Raw genomic sequence first — 22,135 nt, 5'->3', positions numbered from 1 at the left:
GGGGTAAATCCCCAGCAGTGCAATTGCTGGGTCGTAGGGCAGGTCTATTTTTAACTCTTTGAGGAACCTCCACACAGCTTTCCAGAGTGGCTGCACCAGTTCACATTCCCACCAACAGTGCAAGAGGGTTCCCTTTTCTCCACATCCTCTCCAACATTTGTGGTTTCCTGCCTTGTTAATTTTCCCCGTTCTCACTGGTGTGAGGTGGTATCTCATTGTGGTTTTGATTTGTATTTCCCTGATGGCAAGTGATGAGGAGCATTTTCTCATGTGCTTGTTGGCCATGTCTATGTCTTCCTCTGTGAGACTTCTGTTCATGTCTTTTGCCCATTTCATGATTGGATTGTTTGTTTCTTAGGTGTTGAGTTTAATAAGTTCTTTATAGATCTCGGAAACTAGCCCTTTATCTGATAGGTCATTTGCAAAAATCTTCTCCCATTCTGTAGGTTGTCTTTTAGTTTTGTTGACTGTATCCTTTGCTGTGCAAAAGCTTCTTATCTTGATGAAGTCCCAATAGTTCATTTTTGCTTTTGTTTCTTTTGCCTTCGTGTACGTATCTTGCAAGAAGTTACTGTGGTCGAGTTCAAAAAGGGTGTTGCCTGTGTTCTCCTCTAGGATTTTGATGGAATCTTGTCTCACATTTAGATCTTTCATCCGTTTTGAGTTTATCTTTGTGTATGGTGCAAGAGAATGGTCTAGTTTCATTCTTCTGCATGTGGATGTCCAATTTTCCCAGCACCATTTATTGAATTGACTGTCTTTTTTCCAGTGGATAGTCTTTCCTCCTTTGCCGAATATTAGTTCACCATAAAGTTGAGGGTCCACTTCTGGGTTCTCTATTCTGTTCCATTGATCTATGTGTCTGTTTTTGTGCCAGTACCACACTGTCTTGATGACCACAGCTTTGTAGTACAACCTGAAATCTGGCATTATGATGCCCCCAGCTATGGTTTTCTTTTTTAAAATTCCCCTGGCTATTCGGGGTCTTTTCTGATTCCACACAAATCTTAAAATAATTTGTTCCAACTCTCTGAAGAAAGTCCATGGTATTTTGATAGGGGTTGCATTAAAATTATTTTAAAAGGCATTACTGGATTCACATAAACTTCCCATTCTCATTGATTTTCTTAATCAGTGAATAGCAAAAGTGTAACTGGTCTTATGTGGACAGTTCATTAGATGTCTTCATATTAAAAAGGACTCCTCACACGAGGACTCAGAAAATGTAACTTCCACACACTTCCTTAGAGGAATTACTTAAGGGTGCAATTCAGTCAAACAAGAAAAGAAGGCATGAGATTCAGAGGCAGTAGATAAATTCAGAGTGTAATAATGAAAAGCCCAAGAATGAGACTTACACAGAAGACTTAGAAGGGGATGAGTTTACATTGAATGAGAGGAATAGAAAAAATGTGTAGATGTGACAAAGACACATTTTGTAAGGGAAAAGGGGCAATTTAAAAACTGGGAACAAAAAAGCTGAATAAGAAACTTATGTCCAAATATGAAATAATCTAAAATGGATATGATCTTAAAGGAGTTAAAGGAGTACAAAGGAAAGAAAGATTGTTTGACCTTGATTATAGGGAAGTTCTTTGAGTGGCTCAGGAGTTGTGACATTAGAATATCAAAGTAGAAAATGTCAATCTAGTATAGAACTTGTCCCAGCAATAAAAGAATTTTATGCAATAATTCCGTAGATCGTCTTTATTGCTTTTCAATATTTGAATACTTTTGATAGCATAACTAACTAAATAAAAGGATGTATGAGCATATTATTTGATCACAGAGAGATTAAATATTGGAAGATATTGGAAGATTAAAAAATAGTAGAAAATCCCACAATACCATAAGGTAATTCTTTGAAAAACTAGTAAAATAGTAAAAAAAGGTAAAATCTTTAGCAAGTTTGATGAGAGAAAAGGAAGAGAAAGAAAAAAATGAAGAAAAGGCATATAACAATAATTTTAGCAAAGAAAAAGGAATAGTGTTAAAGTATTTTTACATGATAATAATATATATAAAAAGCATTATGTCACTAAAATTGAGATGGAAAATCTTACACATCAGCAATAACCAATTAGAAAAATACAAAACATAAAAAAATACCATTCATGATAACATATTATGGATATATTATAATATATATAGAGAGATCTGTAAAATAACAAGGCACATGCCCAAGAAAAATGTATATTACCCTTATGGAGAAAATTACAAAACCTTATTGTCATGAAAAGGTTTGAGTAATAGAAAATTATGCCTTACTTGGGGATAAGAAGTGTTGATATTTCTTAAAATGCCAATTCTCCCTATATTAACACATGAGTATAATGTAAATCCAATAAAAGCTCCATCAGAGATTATCATGGAATTTGACAAAGTGATCTTAAAATTAATATTGAAGAGTAAAAAGCAAAGCACCTCATAGGAGGAGATCCCTCCTGATGTTAGCTAATGATTGCTACCCATTTTATTCTATGCTGACATTTGCCAATTCTGGAGTAGGATGATGAATGAAAGTTCTAACATATGTGTAATTGAGTCCTAGATGAGTGGAGAAAGAGAATGGGGTAAATAATATTTGAAGAAATAATAGCCAATAATTTTCCAAAATATAAATAATAAATCAATTCAGAGATTTAAGAAGCTCAGTAAACTCTGAGTAGGAAAAATACAAAGGAAATCTAGAAAAATCATGGCCACGTTGTGAAAACTCAAAGCCAAGAGAATATCTTAAAAGCAATCACAGTGAAGGCATATTAGTTTTACCATATCAACAATAAAACTGACAGCTCACTTTTCAATAGAAACTGCAAGTTAATGGAAAATGAAACTTCTCAGAGTGCAAACTTTCAGCATAGAATCATTTACCCAAAGGAAAATATCCTCCAAAAATGAAAACAGGACTTCTAAGACTCCATCGGTGTCAACCAAGATGAAATAAGCCAATTACAGCATATCACTCACACTGATAATAACTAAAATCTCTGGACAGAAGAAGACAACCACCTAAGTACTCTGAAAAGTAAACATTAGCAAGCAGACTGTAAACTGAACTCAAAATATGGGCAATGGTCTGTAATGAGGGCAAGTTTCACGATCTTATTTTCTTTCTTTAACTACTACCTTTGGCTGAGGGAAGGCCCAAATGGCAGAACTGTGCTATGGGTGTTGAAAACAAAAATTCTCAGATTCAAAATATTACCGCTAGCCATGAAACCAGGAAAAGAGGCTCCGGCATGTTAGTGTGTAGAGAAATACCTTCTTTCAGCCTTTTCCTTCTTTCTCTTTTCTCTCTCATCCCTACCAGTAGATCTGGCCAGTTGGGAATTTTATGGCTGTAACATTGATGACACAGGCACCTACAGCTCTGAGAAAAGATTCATATTTCTGGGCAAAGATTTTTTTAAATGGGCTCCCACTGCCCAAATAATGAGGGATTCCTTGGTACGTCTTTCACCTTCTTCTCTCTCATCACTTTGCCTCTCAGGTGACCCTAGTCTCACAGAATTGCATGAATATATGGGGGAATAAAACCTGAAAATTAATTATAGAAATATCTGGAAAATGCCTCTAAATATTTGGAAATTATACCTCACAGTAAATAATTTTTCGGTAAAACAAGAAGTCAAGGAGAAATTAATAAATATATTGAGCAGAGTAAAAATGAAAATAGAATATATCAAAATTTGTGGGACACAAACAAAATACTGCTTAGAGAGAAATTGTTAGTTTTAATTCTTTCACATAAAAGAAAGATTTTATATCATTATTCTAAGCTACAAAAAGAAAATCGAAACCCAAAGCTAAGAGTAAGAGAAAGATAATAAAGAATAACATATAGAATAATACCCAGTGCTCATCCTATCAAGTGCCCCCCTCAGTGCCCATCACCCAGTCACCCCCAACCCCCGCCCACCTCCCCTTCCACCACCCCTAGTTCGTTTCCCAGAGTTAGGAGTCTCTCATGTTCTGTCTCCCTTTCTGATATTTCCCACTCATTTTTCTCCTTTCCCCTTTATTCCCTTTCACTATTTTTTATATTCCCCAAATGAATGAGACCATAAAATGTTTGTCCTTCTCCGATTGACTTATTTCACTCAGCATAATACCCTCCAGCTCCATCTGAGGGGGGCACTTGATGGGATGAGCACTGGGTGTTATTCTATATGTTGGCAAATTGAACACCAATAAAAAATAAATTTATAAAAATTAAAAAGATTCAGAATAAACACCTAGAATAAAGGACCCAGATTATTTTTAAAAAAGAATAAAAATGAGTAAAATTGAATAAAATCAAACCAAAAGTTAGTTCTTTGAAAAAAATCAATAAAATTGACAAAACTCACAAACAGACCAAGAAACTATGGGGAAAGACACAAATTACCAATATTAAAAGAGAGGAGTTAATATAAACCATATAAACATTAAAAGGAGAATAAAATATTATGAACAACTTTGTGTCCATAAATTTAAGAATTTACATAAAGTAGAACTATGCTTTGAAAGACAGAAATTACCAAAATTCTATCAGATAAAGTAGATTATAGGAATAGGCATACATCTAAAGAAATTGAATTCATAGTTCAAGACTTTCCAAAAAATAAAACAGGCCCAAAAAATTCTCACCAGTGAAGCCAATTCTGTATCAATGAACACTAAGGAAAAAATAATACCATCTCAACACTATATCTACGGGAAAATAGAAGAGAACAGTTCTCAACTCATTTTAGTAGACGAGCATTACCCTGATGCCAAAATGAAACAGCAATTACAAGAAATTAAAAAAAAAAACATGCTAATGTCCCTTAAGAAATATCCTTAAACTTCCCAAGAAAATATTAACAAATTTAATCCCGAAATATAAATATATAAAAGAATAACATGATCAAGTAAGTTTATCCCAGTAATGGAAACCTGATTCAACATTCAAAATTCAATCAATGTAATTCACCAAATCAACAAACTAAAGAAGAAAAATTGCATTCATTTCAATAGATACAGATAAAGCTTTTAATGAATTCAACCTCCATTTATGATAAAAACTCTTAGAAAACTATGAAGAGAAGAATCTTCCTTTACTTGATAAAGGGTATCTACAAAAAATTTCCAACTCTTGGAAGGGGCTGAAGCTTTTTACTATTCAACTTTTCACTGTGGAATATGATATTAACTATAGGCTTTTTCCTAGTCAGAGTAATTAGGCAAGAAAAAAAGCATCTAAATTAGAAAGTAAAATTGTCTGTGTTTGCAGATGGCATGATCTTAAATGTAGAAATCCTAAATTCTCCACACACAAAAAGTTACAACTAATAAAAAATTTAGTAAAGTCTCAGAATGCAAAATCAACACACAAAACTCAATTATATATCTGTACATTTACAACTTACTCAAAACAGAAATTAAGAAAACAATTCCATTTACATTAGCATCAAAAACAATAAGATACTTAGGAATAAATTTAACCAGGTAAAAGACTTGTGCACTGAAAACTGCAAAACAAGGATGATATAAATGTTAAAAGATACAAATAAATAGGACATTCTGTGTTCTTGGGCCAGAAGAATTAATATTGTTAAAATGTTCATACTCCCCCAAATGATCTATAGATTCAATGCAATCTCTATCCAAATTCCAGTGGAATTTTTTTACAGAAATATAAAAACAATCCTAAAGTACATTTGAAAGCACAAAAGACTTCAAATAGTCAAAGCAGTTTTGGGAAAGAATAAAGGTAGAAGTATCACACTTTCTTTTTTTAAATTTTTTTTTATGATAATCACAGAGAGAGAGAGAGAGAGAGAGAGAGAGAGAGGCAGAGACACAGGCAGAGGGAGAAGCAGGCTCCATGCACCGGGAGCCCGACGTGGGATTCGATCCCGGGTCTCCAGGATCGCGCCCTGGGCCAAGGGCAGGCGCTAAACCGCTGCACCACCCAGGGATCCCAGTATCACACTTTCTGATTTCAAAACACATTACAAAGCTATAGTAAAACACTATGTACTGGTATAAAAGCAGACAGACCAGTAGAACAGAATAGACAACCCAGAAACAGGGCCATAAACATACAGTCAACTGATCTTCAACTAGGGTGCCAAGAGTGGTGCCTGGTGACTCAGTCAGTTGTGTCTGCCTTCTGCTAAGGTCATGATCTAGGGTCCTGGGATAGAGACCTCTCCCTCTGTCCACTTATGCTCTCTCTCTAAATAAATAAAATCTTTTTTTTAAAAAAAGGTGCCAAGAATATACAATGGGGAAAAGATCATCTATTCAATAAATTGTGTTGGGAAAATTGGATATCCATATACAAAAGAATGAAACTGGACTTTTATCTCACACTTTATACAAAACTCAAATAAAATGAATTAAATATTTAAATGACAAACCTGAAACCATAAAACTCTTAGAAAAAAGCATAGGAAAAATGTTTCTAGATATTGGACTGGGCAATGATTTCCTGGAAATGTCAAAAGCAAAACTAGACAAATGAGATTATCTCAAACTAAAAAGGTTCCACATAGCAAAGGAAACAATTAACAAAATGAAAAGACAACCTGCAATGGAAAAAATATTTTCAGATCATATATCTTATAAGAAGTTAATATCCAATATATATAAGGCAATCTTACAACTCAATAGGAAAAAAACCCCACAAGTAAGTCAATTTAAAAATGGGCAAAGGACGACCTGAATACACATTTCTCCAAAGAAAACAAACAAATGGCCAACCGGTATATGAAAAGGTGTGCAACATCACTAGTCATCAGGGAAATGCAAATCAAAACCACAATGAGCTATCACCTCACACCTGTTAGGATAATTATTATTCAAAAAACAAAGGAGTAATGTTGGTGAGGATGTGGAGAAAAGGGAACCCTTGTGACTGTTGGTAGGAATGTAAATTGGTGTAGCCACGACAGAAAACAATATGGAGGTTCCTTTAAAATTAAAAATAGAATTATCATTTGATTTAATAATCTCACTTTTGAATATATAGCCAAAGGAATTGAAATCTTTGTCTTAAAGAGATATTTGTACTCCCACCTTTATTGCAGCATTTTGCATAATAGCCTAGATCTGTAAACAAACCTAAAAATCCATCAACAGCTAAATGGACAAAGCATATGTGGTATATAAATATAATGGAATATTATTCAGCCTTTAAAAAGAAGAAAATTCTGCCATTGTAAGGCTGAATAATATTCCACTGTATGTATACAACACATTTTCTTTTTTTATCGTTCAGGAAGCATTTTATCATTGCTCCAAGTTTAGGAATTTTCACTGACAGAAAATCAGCACTTTCAGAAAATTTCCCACAAAGCCCTGATCAGCTTCTGAATCTGGGTTTTCATAGTATCAGTATATTTTTCTCCAATATGGACAATCTTTGCCACTATGCTTGACAGCTCTTCAGGACTGTTTTTATTTCAGAAAGAGTGGCTTCATCTAAAGGAGATAGAGGGGGCACCTGGGTGGCTCAGTGGTTGAGTGTCTGCCTTCGGCTCAGGTCATGATCCCGGGGTCCTGGGATCAAGTCCTGTATCAGGCTTCCTGCAGGGAGCCTGCTTCTCCCTCTGCCTATGTCTCTGCCTTTGTGTGTCTCTCATGAATAAATAAATAAAATCTCAAAAAAAAATAAAGATGATACAGTGGAAACTGTGCAAGGGACTTCTCCATGGTGCATGATCATCATGGTTGAAAGGCAGAAATGACTCCAGGGATATTGTTCAAGCAATAATTTTCAGCAAGAAAACTGATCAGGCTGGACATGAGGGGAGAGAACCTCTATTTTGCTGTCATGTCATTTAGTCTTTTCTCTTTCACTGTTTGCTTACACAGGGATTCATAATGGAAGCAGCCATTTTGGGTTCCTTCAATATTTGTGCTACTCTCAGCAATTCCTTTTCTACTTGTTCCAGTTTATTCTGTTTAGATGCAGCAGAAAGAGCTGTGGCATAGCAACTTTCAATACCATATACCTGAAGAAGTGGTCTCATGTGCTTGGCAAACACCCTGACCACAGATGCACTAAGGAAACACACCTGCTGGGAGAGCCCAGAAACTACTGGAGTGGCCATCTTCCCTGGGTAGCTGTAGATCCATATACATTTTCTTTAGCCCATTAACCATTGATGGATATTTAGGTTGCTAGAATAGATGAATCTGGAGGACATTATGCTAAATGAAATAGACCAGGAACAGAAAGACAAATACTACATTATTTCATTTGCAATCTAAAATAGTTGAACAGAAACAGAGAGGTGTAATGATGTTGCCAGAGGCTTTAAGGGGAGATAAGTAGGGAAGTGTTGGTCAAAGAGTACAAAGTTTCAGTTATGCAAAATAAATAAATTCTGGAGATCTACTGTATGACATAGAGCCACATATTATCAACACTGTATCCTTAAAATTTTGCTAAGAGGGGGGATCTTAGGTTAAGTGCTCTTACCACTGAAAGACAAATAAACAACCCCCAAAAGAAAACAAGGGGGTGGAGAAAACTTTTTGAGATAATTAATAAATGAGATCATGACATTGATAGTGATGATGGTTTCATGGGTATCTAATCTCTAAATACATCTAGTTGTATACACTAAGTATCTACAGCTTTTTGTCATTCCTACCTCAACATGAGTGGCTTAATAAAATCCTCTGCAAATGTTATACTTATTGGTGAAAGACTGAATGCTATGTTGTTTGCAGTAATAATAAGAAACAACTTAAATGTCCATCAATGAGAACTGAGAAGTAATTTAAAGATAATGAACTAGAGCTATATGTATTAGAAGAGATCTCAAAAACTAAGCAGAATAAAAATAGTTGCAGAATGATATATGTTGTCAAAATATACAAATAATATCATATATTCATTATAGAAGTACATTGTATGTATATATACAGCATATTGTATATATACATCTGTGTGTATTATGTATATAGTATAAGTAAAATAGAAGTGAGGACCAATGTAAGTAAAAAATTCACTGCTTGGTGGTTACCTATGTGTTGAGATGGAGGGCAGTGGGGTTGGAAAGGAACACTCAAGTGGTTTTAACTATATCTGAGATGTTGTCTTAAAAAAAAAAGATCTGAAGTAAATATATCCATATGTAAAGACTTATTAGCCTTAATAAAGTTAATTATTGGTGAGTAGATGGTATTTATTTCATTATTCTCTATACACCTTTTATTTAGTTTGTTTTTTCCTAATAAAATTACTAAAAATGGGCACCTGGGTGGCTTAGTGGCTGAGTGTCTCCCTTTGGCTCAGGTCAAGATCCCAGGGTTTTGGGATTGAGTCCCACATCGGGATCCCTGCAGGGAGCCTGCTTCTTCCTCTGCCTATGTCTCTGCCTTTCTGTGTGTGTCTCTCATGAATAAATAACTAAAATCTTTTTTAAAATGCTAAAAATAAAAAAGTTTTAATATGGTTATTTTAATGAAAAAGGTAACTTTTGGAGAGGGGCTAAGATAGGTAGTGGCAGAAAGGAGAAGGAGACTATTGATTTTCATCATAACCAATTCTGCAGTATTTGATTTGTAACCTTGTTGATTAACAACTACAATTAAAAGATTTTTATTTGCTTTAATGAAAATGGTCTTTTATGAAACTGGAAAAGTTTGAGGACCACTTCACAGATTCTAAACATTTTGATGCCTCGATCTTACTTGTCTTTGTGTTCTTGAGTCTAGCTGCAGTGCCCAACACACAGAGTATAGTAAGTACATATTGATTGATTGTTGTATTTCATTTCCTAAAGATTATAGTCCACCCTGGTCTCTGTGTTCTAATCACTGGTCACAAATTTACTCCTTAGATATATCATTTAACTCTATGGTAACTCTATTTGTATATTTTGACAATCTATTTTTCAGATTCCTTATTTTTCAGGTGTCAATAATAATACCTGTTTTGCAAGGTTATTTTAAATGTCAAGCAAGAAAATGGATATCAATTTTCTTGAATAGTATAAAGCATATTTGAATTGAAGAAATGTAGGAAATCACTGAAAGGCTGGGAGGAATTCTCAAGGGCTCATAGTTAACATCCATAGTCCAAACTCTTCTAGAACATGTTAGTTACTAAAAAAAAAATAAATAAATAAAAAAATAAAAATAAATAAAAAAATCTTACTTCTGTATATGTGTCTTGAAGCCTCTAACTATGATTTGTTGTCTGGTGGGATAGAGGTAGCAGTTGTGATATGTGGGTTAGCGACATTATGAAAATTGGCTTCTTTAGTCATGAAAAATATTTTCTTAGGAAGAAATTTCTTAAGATGCCATGATGACACATTAGCCAGTTTTTTTGGCAAAGGTCCCATTAAGCCAGTGATAAATCTTACTATATGGCAGTAAGAAGTACACTTCTTACTTGACTTAAAACCATTTTGGCTCTAGGGCAGACCCAGCTCTCCCATGAGGGAGAGGTGGGGATGCTAAATAATTCAGAGAAGAGAAATGATTATACAAAGATATGGGGCATCTCTCCAAAGACTATGATTCTAATGGGGAACTATAAAGAGCTGGTCCAGGGAAGGAGGGAGAGGGTTAAGGAAAAAGGTCACCAAGTACTTGTTGGCACTGATTTAGTCATTTGGGTATTGAATGTAATCAATGATGAGACATGGTCCTTGCTTTCAAGGAATTTATAGGCTGTGATATAGTGACTTGGATACAACCAGCAGATTATCAACATGGAATAGAATAATGAGGCAAAAACACATGCACTAGTCATGTTGGTCACATACAAAAGCCACACTTTTAGATTGTATTATTTTTCTTTTGGATGTGAAGATGGAATGTTGTTGCTAAGCTTGAAGAGTCTTTGTCCAGAAACAGCATGGACAGACAAGTCCCTTTGCCAAAGCCACTAAAATAGTGACAGTGCACACTTGGTTGTTTCTATCTCAAGTGCCCAGAAGAAGCCCAAGTGGCCTCTCTACAGGATATTCTCCGTTTATAGTTTATTGTGTTCCAAAGACTCATTTAGCAGTTGGCTGTGGGAAATTTGGCACATATTTTCACATAGAAACAAAACCACAAATGGGGGTCATTTTTTAGACTGGCCCAAGAAAGTTTGTACAAATCCACTATAAATAAAAAATTGTAATACTAATAGCATGGTAGAGTCTGACTCCTATGTGTACTATCTGTATGTGTGTGTTTGTGTATTTCAAATTTGAATTGGAGATGCCAAGGTCCCCTTTCTTTTGATACAGCCCCTCACACTTTCATCTACTAGTACTGAACATGAAGATTTGCTGATCTTAAGCAATGACTGAGCGTGTATGTGTGTGCCATGAAATATACCACTCAGAAATCCTGCTACAGGGAGTGTAACTGATGATCTGCTCTAGCTGCTGCCCATCTGCATCCACAACTGTGTTCATGATGAACTTATATCTCCCTCGAGCTGTTTTTGCCAGTCAGTGACTAAAAATGGTGGGCAAAGTTACTAAGGCATGCCCATTCCAGCAAGTTGCAAGACTTCTACAAATTTGGCTTGAGGACTTCCCATCAGCCTGACAGAACCTTTTCTGGAACTGTGCTGTAGTCTGATTCCTTCTACTCTATTTTTCCTTTTTTTCTCCACAGATGTTCAACTGGTCTGAAGGCTTTCTTCCCCTTTGACAGTTCCCCTACCCCTAATCTCTGGCATAGACTAATCCTATCTTTGTGTCTGCTTCTTGACATAAACTACTGCAAATAATAATGAGAATGGTCTAAGTAAGATAGGAATTTGGGACTGGCTTACTCACCATCTTGTGGGAAAAAAAATACCATCTTGAGTGTGGAACATGGGTGCTAAAGATTTCTCTGGTAGTAACATGACACAAGAGTCAGGTATATAGAGATTCAGCTGCAAAAGAAATGGGTTAGGGGAAGATGTCTACAAGGACAGCAGAGTTGCAGATTACTGCTATATTGCATTCAGGCTCTGAAGAAAAATAATGAGAAATTGAGAGCCATTAACAAATAACTAATGGCTAAGTGTGAGAGCCAGAGGACTTCACTGGTTGTTTATAGAGGCACCCTTATATTCTGTGGTAGAAGAGCAGACAGCTAAGTAGAAAACTGAAGATCTAAGAGTTACACAGCTTCAGAGACATTTGAATGCTTAATAAAGACATGTCTGTTATCATAATATCAGGGCTCTGTGTGGAAAAAACCAGTACCTTGAAGTATGGGTTAGGGACATCTGGATTGATGTCCCAGATGTTGGAGCTGAAGATGCCCTAGAGCTTACAAGGTGGCCCACTCTTCCCAAGTAAGAGGTTGCACTCATCCTGTGTTGCAAGACACTGCAGAAGCCTCTCTCTGCAAGACAGCAATTTTCCTCCTCAGAAGCTGCCCCATCTCCTCTTCTAGCTGCCAGGCTCATTACTAGAACTAAAGCCCAGCATTACCAGTTAAGGAAAGGAAGAGACTATATAGTCAACTGTCTGGGAGAATTAGCTAGTATGTATCAACAGAAGCCAGGGATATACTCCTGAAGATGTTGAATCAAGAGGGCCAGGACAAGATTGGATAATCAAGGATTCATTGACTTGGGGATGTTTTCTTAGGACATGGGATTTAACAGCTGACAAGGATCCCAGGGGATGGGGCAAACTCACTGCTAAGATGATATTTAGTGCAGAAATGCCTGAGTTGCCCTGGCAGATGGTAGAGAGAGGAACAAGAGACTGAGAGAAGTGGACATGGTAGAATGGATATACTAATAAGGCCAGAAGACCCACCAGAGGAGTAGGCCCCATGGGAGAAGCCAAATGACACCATTCCACAAAGATCATAAGAAATGTGCTGGTGAGAGGGGCACAGCATCACTAATAAGGTTCAGTGGTGGCTCTTAGCCACAGGTCAGGTTTGGGCTTGTCAATAACCATAAGGATAGGATGATGGGGGCCAAAGAAATAGAGCCCAAGTGGTGGTATTTAACTATAAGAAGCCAAAAGGTTACAATTATGATAATGGCCAGCAAGGTGAGAGGGGCAGCCAAGAGGGCCAAACCAGCAGGGAATTGTGAAGGTAGTTAATAAAGCATGACATCCCTAGAGGCAAAAAGATGGGCAGCCAACAAGAGTGTTATTTAATATCTACAACCACAGAAATGGATGGGCAGGAAGTTGAGGATGTTTGCCCTAATAAAAAGGTCCTAATCTCTTACTAGTTCTTGATCCTGAGTCAATTTTTTGGTCCAGAACCCACTGACTAAAGACATGGCCAGATATTTAGGGGGAATACTGTAGCATCATATAATGATTCTCCTTCCCCCATAAAAGTACTAGAGCCATTTAGTCAGATAATTTACACTGAAAAAAAGAAAGAACTCAGACATTTTGGGGAATATTTAGTATAGGGGCTGAGTGGACAGTGATACCTGGAGACTAAAAGTGTCAATAGGGCCCCTATTACTGATTGATTGATTTGATTTACTCCAAGAACGAGTATGGAAAATAAGGAAAAAGGTTCCATTTCTTGGACATGGCTACAGAAGGTAGTCTTCCATGTATAAATTCTAGAGGCAAAAACATCATTAACAAAAAGTGTTGAGTATGAGAATTACTGCTGGGAGGTTGGAATACTGAGTAGAAATTTATTAGATACCAGAGATTTCTAGGGAAAATGAAAACTGCAAGGACAGTCCTTCCATTAGGCCTCAGTAAGCTAATGAGAACAGCAAAGAATTATGACTGATTAAGGAAAATCTATTTCCTCTTCTTGTAAAGGCCATTAGCTTCTACTTTGCTGCTCCTTATTTAAAAGCTTACTTTTGGTGGCCTGTTCCTGAGATCCTAGCCAAAGGTATATGAACCTTCACCCAGAGTCAAGGCTATTCTGCATGTAAGAAGTATTATAATAAATCAATAGACACAGCAAGAATCTATTCCTTTACAGCTTAACTATTTTTCTAGCATAATATTATTTCCTTATATTTTCTTGGATTTTTTAAAAAATGAGACTCTAGGCTTTTAGTATTCTGCAACTCAGAACCTGTGGGTTCATTTAGATACCAGAACTACTGATGCATCCACCAGAACTCCATTAATAAGGAATAAGAGACCCACTTCTTAGATTAGCTCTCTTTCTCTGAACCAGTCCATAGGAGTAGAAAAGACTTACTCTGGCACAATATTCACAGACAATTATACTAATTACTCTGGTCCTGACACTTTTAGGATATACAGTAACAACCTCCCTTGTAATTTGTAATCCCCTGCTCTAAATTCCAATTTGTTTATGGAAATTTCAGACCAAATAATCCTCATAAGACTTAACACCTCCTCTGGAAAAAGATATGGCAATATGTATCAAAAGCTTTAAAAATGCATATACCCTTTGACTAAAAAACTCCACTTCTAAATATTTTCTCTGTGGAATTTACAGAACTGAATTCCAAGTACATAAGAATGTTCATTACAATAAAAAAAAAAAAGAATGTTCATCACAGCTTTGTTTAATGGTAGGGAAAGAGAGAGTAAAAGACTTGCTAAATTTCTAAGAATAGGGGAAATGGAATATAAATCCATAGGATGGATTCAATAAATGCACTACAGAGAAACATTTTTGACATAGGAAAATATTAATATTACTAAGTGAAAAATAGATTACAAAACAATAAATATAATCCCTTTGTTTAAAAAAATTGCTAAATAAATATTTATGTGCTTTTAAAGCTTTCTGCCTTGGCTATTGTTCTGAGCTTTCTGTCTTATTTCAGCCTTAATGGAGATCTTTCAAATTAAAACTAACAGGAAATTTTAATCATCTTTTGATGATATACATATGTACATATATATATATGAATTTTTTTTGCATTTGTATATCCACCCAGCCATCCATATACGTACCTATTCTGGTCCTTAATGTCTCCTCTGCCATCACTATATGTATTTGTGTACACACAAAAATAATGAAGATAGAGAAGATATTAACAACCAGAATAGGAAATAATATAATTAAATGTTAGTGCCCTGATCAACTTTCACAGTTCTCCTTGGAGAGGCTAATGTAATATTTAAGAGAAGAATTCCTATCTGCTCCACATATTTCTATCTGTTCCTCAATGCTATGTGATGCAAGAAAGCAGAAGCTAGAGAGCCACAGTTACTAAGCCAACATCACCAACAACCACCCAAACAAAATGCAGCATTATGCTTAAATGATGGCATCAGGTCTCTCTCTTGCTTCTTGGCACTTGACTATATTATTAATGTGTGTTAGTGTGTGGGAGAAACCTCCTAAGTCAGCTGCACAATCAGATCAAAACTCTCAAGAGGTTCCCACTCATTCCAACCTCCACTCACCAGTTAATTGCATCCTTCTTTCTTTTAGTCATCATTACTCTGGCTGGTGAGGTGTGGGCCTGGTCAGGGGGAAAGCAGCAGGGCAGATGCTGCAGTTTTAAGTGAGATCAGATGTTGCCTTCCCTGAAGTGAGATCTGGAAAATGTCAGTTCTTAAGTAACAGGTATTGGCAGCTGAACAGTCGGCCTTCCCAACCAGGCTCAGCATTCCCTTCCCTCACAAGCAGATTTCCCTTTTTCTTTTATATCACCTCAATCTCCTTCGGCTCCTCTTTAGAGGTCATTAAGTAAGAATTTCCACTTTGTAGATCTTCATTAGACATGATTCTAAGAGTGCTGGGAATGAGAAGGTTTTGATGATATAATGCCACAAGTCTCAATAAAACACTTCCTAGTATTGTTGGTGACCTAGAATCTTACCTGTGGAGGTAAAAAAGATAATCTTTTATCTAGGATAAAAGATTTCTTGGTGGAGTGGGAAAGAATGATTGGTTCCTGGCTCTTTTCTCCATATGCTGAGAGCTACAGGCAGAAACATAGCACACAAGTTTGATAAAGTCAAGGCATTAAATGGAGCTGAGAGAACATTCTTCAGGTTTCCTTTCTTTTTTCTTTTGCTAGGTCTGGAACCATTCCATCACAGAATTGCAATCCAGATTGCAGAAACACACATGTGCACATACACAGCTGATGTATGATCATTTTTATTGTGCTTGGTTTATTTGCATAATGTGCCTCTGCACATTCGAAGATTGAACTAAGTAATAGTGGGGAATGTTTGGTAGTTCTATCTTAAATAGGATGTGGCTCCTTTCTGGGATAAAGCCCACACTGACTTAAGGGTACTTAGATGAAATATGGATCACTATGAGTGTGGGGTCAGTGCCAGTGATTCTCTAGTCTAGTTGGAGTAAATGAAGTCTGTGATGAGTCCCAACAACTCTGAGTTTAGTTGATGACTAACAATCAAATGAGTGAAACAACCTCAGAAATTAAAGCACGGAGAGACTAAGCAAGAACTAAGGAAAGAGCACTGGACTATGAGCTCTGGTCAAATCTTAACTAAGAATGCTTCATCACCTCATCCCTCTTCACTTAATACTCTCTCTAGGCAATCTGATCCATCTCTATGGCTTTATACCTACCTATACATGTTAGTATTTTATTCCCAAATTTAAATCTCTAGTCCAAGGTTTTTCTCCTGAACTCCATCCATACTGGTCTTATCAATCATCTCTATGAATAATCCACAGGCATTTCAAATGGCACCTGTGAAAAAATAAACTCATTTATTTTTCCACCCCAATAAATATTTTTTATATTCTCTGAATTGATAAATTATATATCATTTATCAGAAATTGTGGAATTTATTCCAGGTTCTTCCCTCTTCCCTTTGGGACCAACCAAAGCTGGTCATCAAGTCTATCTTCTAAACCTTTCCTAGATTTTTCCTTCCAAAGTCCCCACCACTTCTATCCTAATTCATGCCACCATATCATTCACCCAAAAAACTGAGAACACAGCCTTCCCATTTAGCACCCTTCAATCTTGTCTCCATACTATAACACAGAGAGCTTTCTAAAAAGGAGATCTACACATCATCTATGTAGCAGTCTTGCCAAACATATTTAAACAGAATCTAACCATAAGGAAACAATCAGACAAATACAGATTTAGGTGCATTCTGTAAGACAACTGGTTTAGACTTTTCAAAAATACCAATTTCACAAAAAAAAACCCAAAAATATAACTGAAGGGATTGTTCTAGATAAAGAAAGACTAAAGAAAACTAAATATAAACATGATTCTTCTTTGCATTCAAAATTGATGGGGAGGGAGTGAGAATAGCTACCGTGGACATTATTAGGATAATTAGGGAAAACTACGATATGAACTATGTATTATATAATATTGAATCAATAAATGTTGAGTTTCATAGGTGTTGGAATGGTATTGTGTTTATACAGGAGAAAGTTCTTTTTTTTATTTTTAAAGATTTATTTATTTATTTATAGAGATACAGACTGAGGGAGCAGAGACATAGGCAGAGGGAGAAGCAGGCTCCTTGCAGGGAGCCTGATGCAGGACTCGATCCTGGATCCCGGGATCATGACCTGAGCCAAAGGCAGGCACCCAACCGCTGAGCCACCCAGGCGTCCCAGAAAATTCTTAATCCTAGGAGATGCATGCTAAGGTATTTAGAGATGAAATATCATGATGTCTGCAATTTACTCTCAAACAATTCAGCAAAAAATTACATAGGTAGATGGCTAGGTGATAGAAAGAAATCAAATGTGGCAAAATGTAAACAACTGATGGATCTAATCTTTCAATTTTCCCTATGGTTTTAAATTTTTCAAAATAAAACTTGTAGGAAAAAAGAGAAAGAGAGGAGCCAATCACCATTGCTAAATGTTCTTCCAGTAGACATCTTCCATCTTGCAAAAACAACTTGAATTTCTTAGAGATTTAAAAAAATGGTAGGGAGGTCATTAAGGTTGACCTACCAAAGCCATGTACTTTCATCCCCAACACCTCTGGCAGGCTTAATTCCCAAATAAGTACCATATCACAAGTTAATGCAAGACTTAAAAGCTATAAATGGAAGTGACTAGGTAGTTCAACAGATAAATTTGATTTAAGCCTGCCATTTTCTTTCTTTATTTTTTTTAAAGATTTTATTTATTTATTCATGAGAGACACACACACAGAAAGAGAGAGAGAGAGAGAGAGAGAGAGAGAGAGAGAGAGAGAGAAATGCAGAGACACAGGCAGAGGGAGGAGCAGGCTCCATGCAGTGAGCCCAACATGGGACTCAATCCCAGGTCTCCAGGATCAGGCCCTGGGCTGAAGGTGGCGCCAAACCGCTGAGCCACCATGGCTGCCCTACCTGCCATTTTCTTTCATACAAAGGAATATGAAAACAATTACAAGCAAATTTTCATTGAATCCTCATAACAACTAAATGAGATACTTAGTTTCATTTTAGAAATCAGAAAAATGGTAAATAAATAAGAGAAAATCTAACTGAATTATGTCTCAGAATTTTTATAGCTGTCAGACCAATAAAGTGCATTATTACATGACACAGGAAGTTTGCAGGGTAAACATGTAAACCTTTTACAAACAAGATAGTTGAAGTTTTGTCTTCTAATAACATCATTCGTTTTTTGTTTATTCTCTATATCATAGTTTTATTCAGCCTCACAACAAAATAAAACAATTTTTTAAACTCTATGTCAAGCCCCAGTAAAATTCTTGTTGCAGTTGGGATAACAACCTGAAGGTGCCTTATGAGGGAATCCCTGTCTCCCTATCTTTTCTCTTCCCTTGTCATATCCACTTTTTACTCCTTCAGGGGGTATTACTTAACTACTTGTATTTCTTTGAGGCATAGGTCCTCTCATTTCACCAGCCTTTCCTGCTGAGTGGTCTAAATCAAGAGAAATATGATGTAGCCCTTAATGCCACAGGTATGCCTAACATAAACATATTAGATACAAAAACACCCAAGACCAAATCTATGCATATAGGAAGTCGGGTTGTCAGGATTCTGCTTCCAGGATGACTACTATGGCAAGTCCCTATCATAGTTCATCTATAAAAGGCAGTGGTTGATCAGATTATATCCAATGTCCATCTGCTCTTTGCCCTCACTGTCCATGAATCTAAGAAGTGGCATAGAGAAAGCACAAGAGAATTTGTGTAATACACTCTGGTATAGAAGAGGTTTTCCTCTTAAGGGAAATCATCTCAAAGAAATTGTGAAAGTCAAAAAAAGATAAAGTTCCAAGTCACAGTCAAGTTTAATGATGATAAGTCACTTGTTATATCATAGTCACTGATGATATAGCAGAAATCCAAAATATGTCATCTTTGAGATTTATATCAAATTACATATGAAAATCTAAATAATATGGTGAAACAGATGTTAAGTGAGAGATTAGTTTTAAGCTGCAGGATGAGATTTAGCTCAATTTTGGTTACTGGGCAGAAAATGGATTCAGGGGGCAGTGAGTAAATGCACTGATATGAATATAGCCCATGAAAGAGAAAAATTCATTTCTTAGTGTCTCATTTTCCGTCATCCGATAGATGCAGAGATAAATTATTGAAAGCTCTGAGAAAGATCAGTGTCTGAAGTCACTGACACAGAAATACCTTGAAATTATTCAATCTCTCCCTCTCTCTCTCTTCCAAAAGACAGAGCTACTTCCGCACATTGAAATTGATATTTGAGAGAGGTGGAATCACTTGTAATAAAGCTGAAGGAAGAAGTGCTCCCATATTATTCAACTCACTGAACATGGAAAGTAGGAACACAAATTAGGGAATGGTACTGTTTTATGCAGTTCCATTATTTTATTGAGGGGAAGACTTCAGTCAGTTAGTAATCCTACTAGTACTACTTCTAGTAATAATACTAGAAAAACATTAATTTTGAAGTCCAAACCATTGCAGTTAACTTACAAAGTTTTTATCAAGAAGCTGACATCAAAGGGTAGGGAGTTGCTTGATTTGGGAGAGACTTACTAGACAGCCAAACGTTGGTTGCAAGCATGGAGGATCTCCCATAATACATGTTTTACCTTACTTTAAGCTGAAACTCTCTGAGCAGATTTTTTTTAATTACATAAAATTAAAATTGTTTCCTTTATAAGAACGAAAGTAAGGAAGAGAGGGGAGGGAAAGAGGGAGAAACAGTATATGCAGGAAGGCCAATTTAGAAAAGAGGTTCTGAGAACTGTTTACAAAGTACTCAGAAAACAGGTGATAATTCTTTCTCATAAATTAGAAGCAGAGGGCAGCCTGGGTGGCTCAGCGGTTTAGCGCCGCCTTCAGCCCAGGACGTGATCCTGGAGACCCGGGGGTCGGTCCTTTGTCAGGCTCCCTGCATGGAGCCTGCTTCTCCCTCTGCGTGTGTCTCTGCCTCTGTGTGTGTGTGTGTGTGTGTGTGTGTGTGTGTGTGTCATGAATAAATAAATAAAATCTTTTTAAAATAATAAATAAATAAATAAATAAATAAATAAATTAGAAGCAGATAATTTAACAGCTGAAGAAAGTGTGCAAAGAGCTAATATGGGAAATGAAACCATAGTCAAGCACAAAGCATCGAAAATCTCTAATTCTTAGAAAAAGTTGTGTTTATCAATAACTGCTGGAAATGATTAATAAATAGCTAAATTTTTATTAGGAAGACATTTCATTTGTACTGAAATATTTATGCTTTTTTTCAGTCTTGCTCCTTGTTATAACTTTTGAGTTGTGTAAATAACAGTAATTGGTGGGAAAATCACAGAAACATGGTTACAATTGGGTTTCTTATATAAATAAAAAAACTATTTTTTTAAGTAAAGCATACATCAACAGGATTTTTTGCTTTAGAACTTTCACCCTAGCTGTGACATGAAAGATGGACTGAGGACTGGAAAGTGGGTTAGGGTTAGGGTTAGAAATAGAAAACAGGAGATTATTATAATACATTGACAAGAGTTAGGTTTTGATTGTTTAGATAGAGAAGATGAAAGAAAAACATAAGTTAAATGCATGTTTTCAACAGAAAAGGAGTTGTGAGATTTGTGAAATCTAAAAATACATTTGACAAATCTTAAAATAGAGAAAAAATTCTGGGAAAAATCTTTCAGGTCTATTCAAATGTTACTTTTTCAGTGAAGCCTTCTGTAAGGGAAAACAAAAAATGGCATGATAACCACACTATTTCCTTTTTCTGGGCAGATAGGAAGGTATTTCTTAGCTTCCCTTGTATTGTAGTTAAGGGTGGGAAGACATGACTTAGTTTTGCAAATGAGAACATGAGCAGGAGATATGTGTTACTTACAGGTCAAATACCTATTGGCTACTGGTCTACCTCTATTTGTCTCTACCCTTAGAAACTATATTGCAGGGATGCCTGGGTGGCTCAGAAGTTGAGCATCTGCCTTTGGCTCAGGGCATGATCCTGAAGTCCTGGAGTCAAGTCCTGCAGTGGGCTCCCCTCTGGGAGCCTGCTTCTCCCTCTGCCTATGTTTATGCCTCTCTCTCTCTCGTTAATAAATAAATAAAATCTTGAAAAAAAAAAAAGAAACTATATGGCAATGTGGTAGCATCAAATTATGGAGGAAGCCTGGAATCCTGAATTGCTGAATGGAGTAATGAATCACCTATATCAGACTTCCCCTGAGCAAAAAGTAAACTTTTGTTGGGCTAAAACCACTGGTATTTAGATTTATTACTACAGCACAGCATTGCCTATTTTTTTAATTTAATTAATTTATTTTATTTTATTTTATTTTATTGGAGTTCAATTTGCCAACATATAGCATAACATCCAGCACTCATTCCATCAAGTGCCCCCCTCAGTGCCCGTCACCCAGTCACCCCCACCCCCCTGCCCACCTCCCCTTCCACCTCCCTTAGTTTGTTTCCCAGAGTTAGGAGTCTCTCATGTTCTGTCTCCCTCTCTGATATTTCCCACTCATTTTTTCTCCTTTCCCCTTTATTCCCTTTCACTAATTTTTATATTCCCCAATGAATGAGACCATATAATGTTGTCCTTCTCTGATTGACTTATTTCACTCAGCATAATACCCTCCAGTTCCATTCACATCGAAGCAAATGGTGGGTATCTGTGGTTTCTAATGGCTGAGTAATATCCCATTGTATACATATCCCACATCTTCTTTATCCATTCACCTTTCGATGGACACCGAGGCTCCTTCCACAGTTTGGCTATTATGGACATTGCTGCTAGAAACATCGGGATGCAGGTGTCCCAGCATTTCATTGCATTGTATCTTTGGGGTAAATTTCCAGCAGTG

At 36.3% G+C, this 22,135-nt stretch overlaps 1 protein-coding gene and 1 pseudogene across 4 annotated transcripts in view; both read right to left on the bottom strand.

Moving 5' to 3' along the window:
• HPSE2 (heparanase 2 (inactive)) overlaps positions 1-22,135 on the bottom strand; it is a 629,145-nt gene that overhangs the window by 261,771 nt on the left and 345,239 nt on the right. The gene's annotated exons all lie outside the window — the stretch shown is intronic.
• LOC140620490 (ATP synthase subunit O, mitochondrial pseudogene) lies at positions 7,308-8,084 on the bottom strand (annotated as a pseudogene).

The sequence above is a fragment of the Canis lupus genome, chromosome 29 (assembly GCF_048164855.1).
Source record: "Canis lupus baileyi chromosome 29, mCanLup2.hap1, whole genome shotgun sequence".
Taxonomy (NCBI): domain Eukaryota; kingdom Metazoa; phylum Chordata; class Mammalia; order Carnivora; family Canidae; genus Canis; species Canis lupus.
This window is presented reverse-complemented; position numbering and strand designations above follow the sequence as displayed.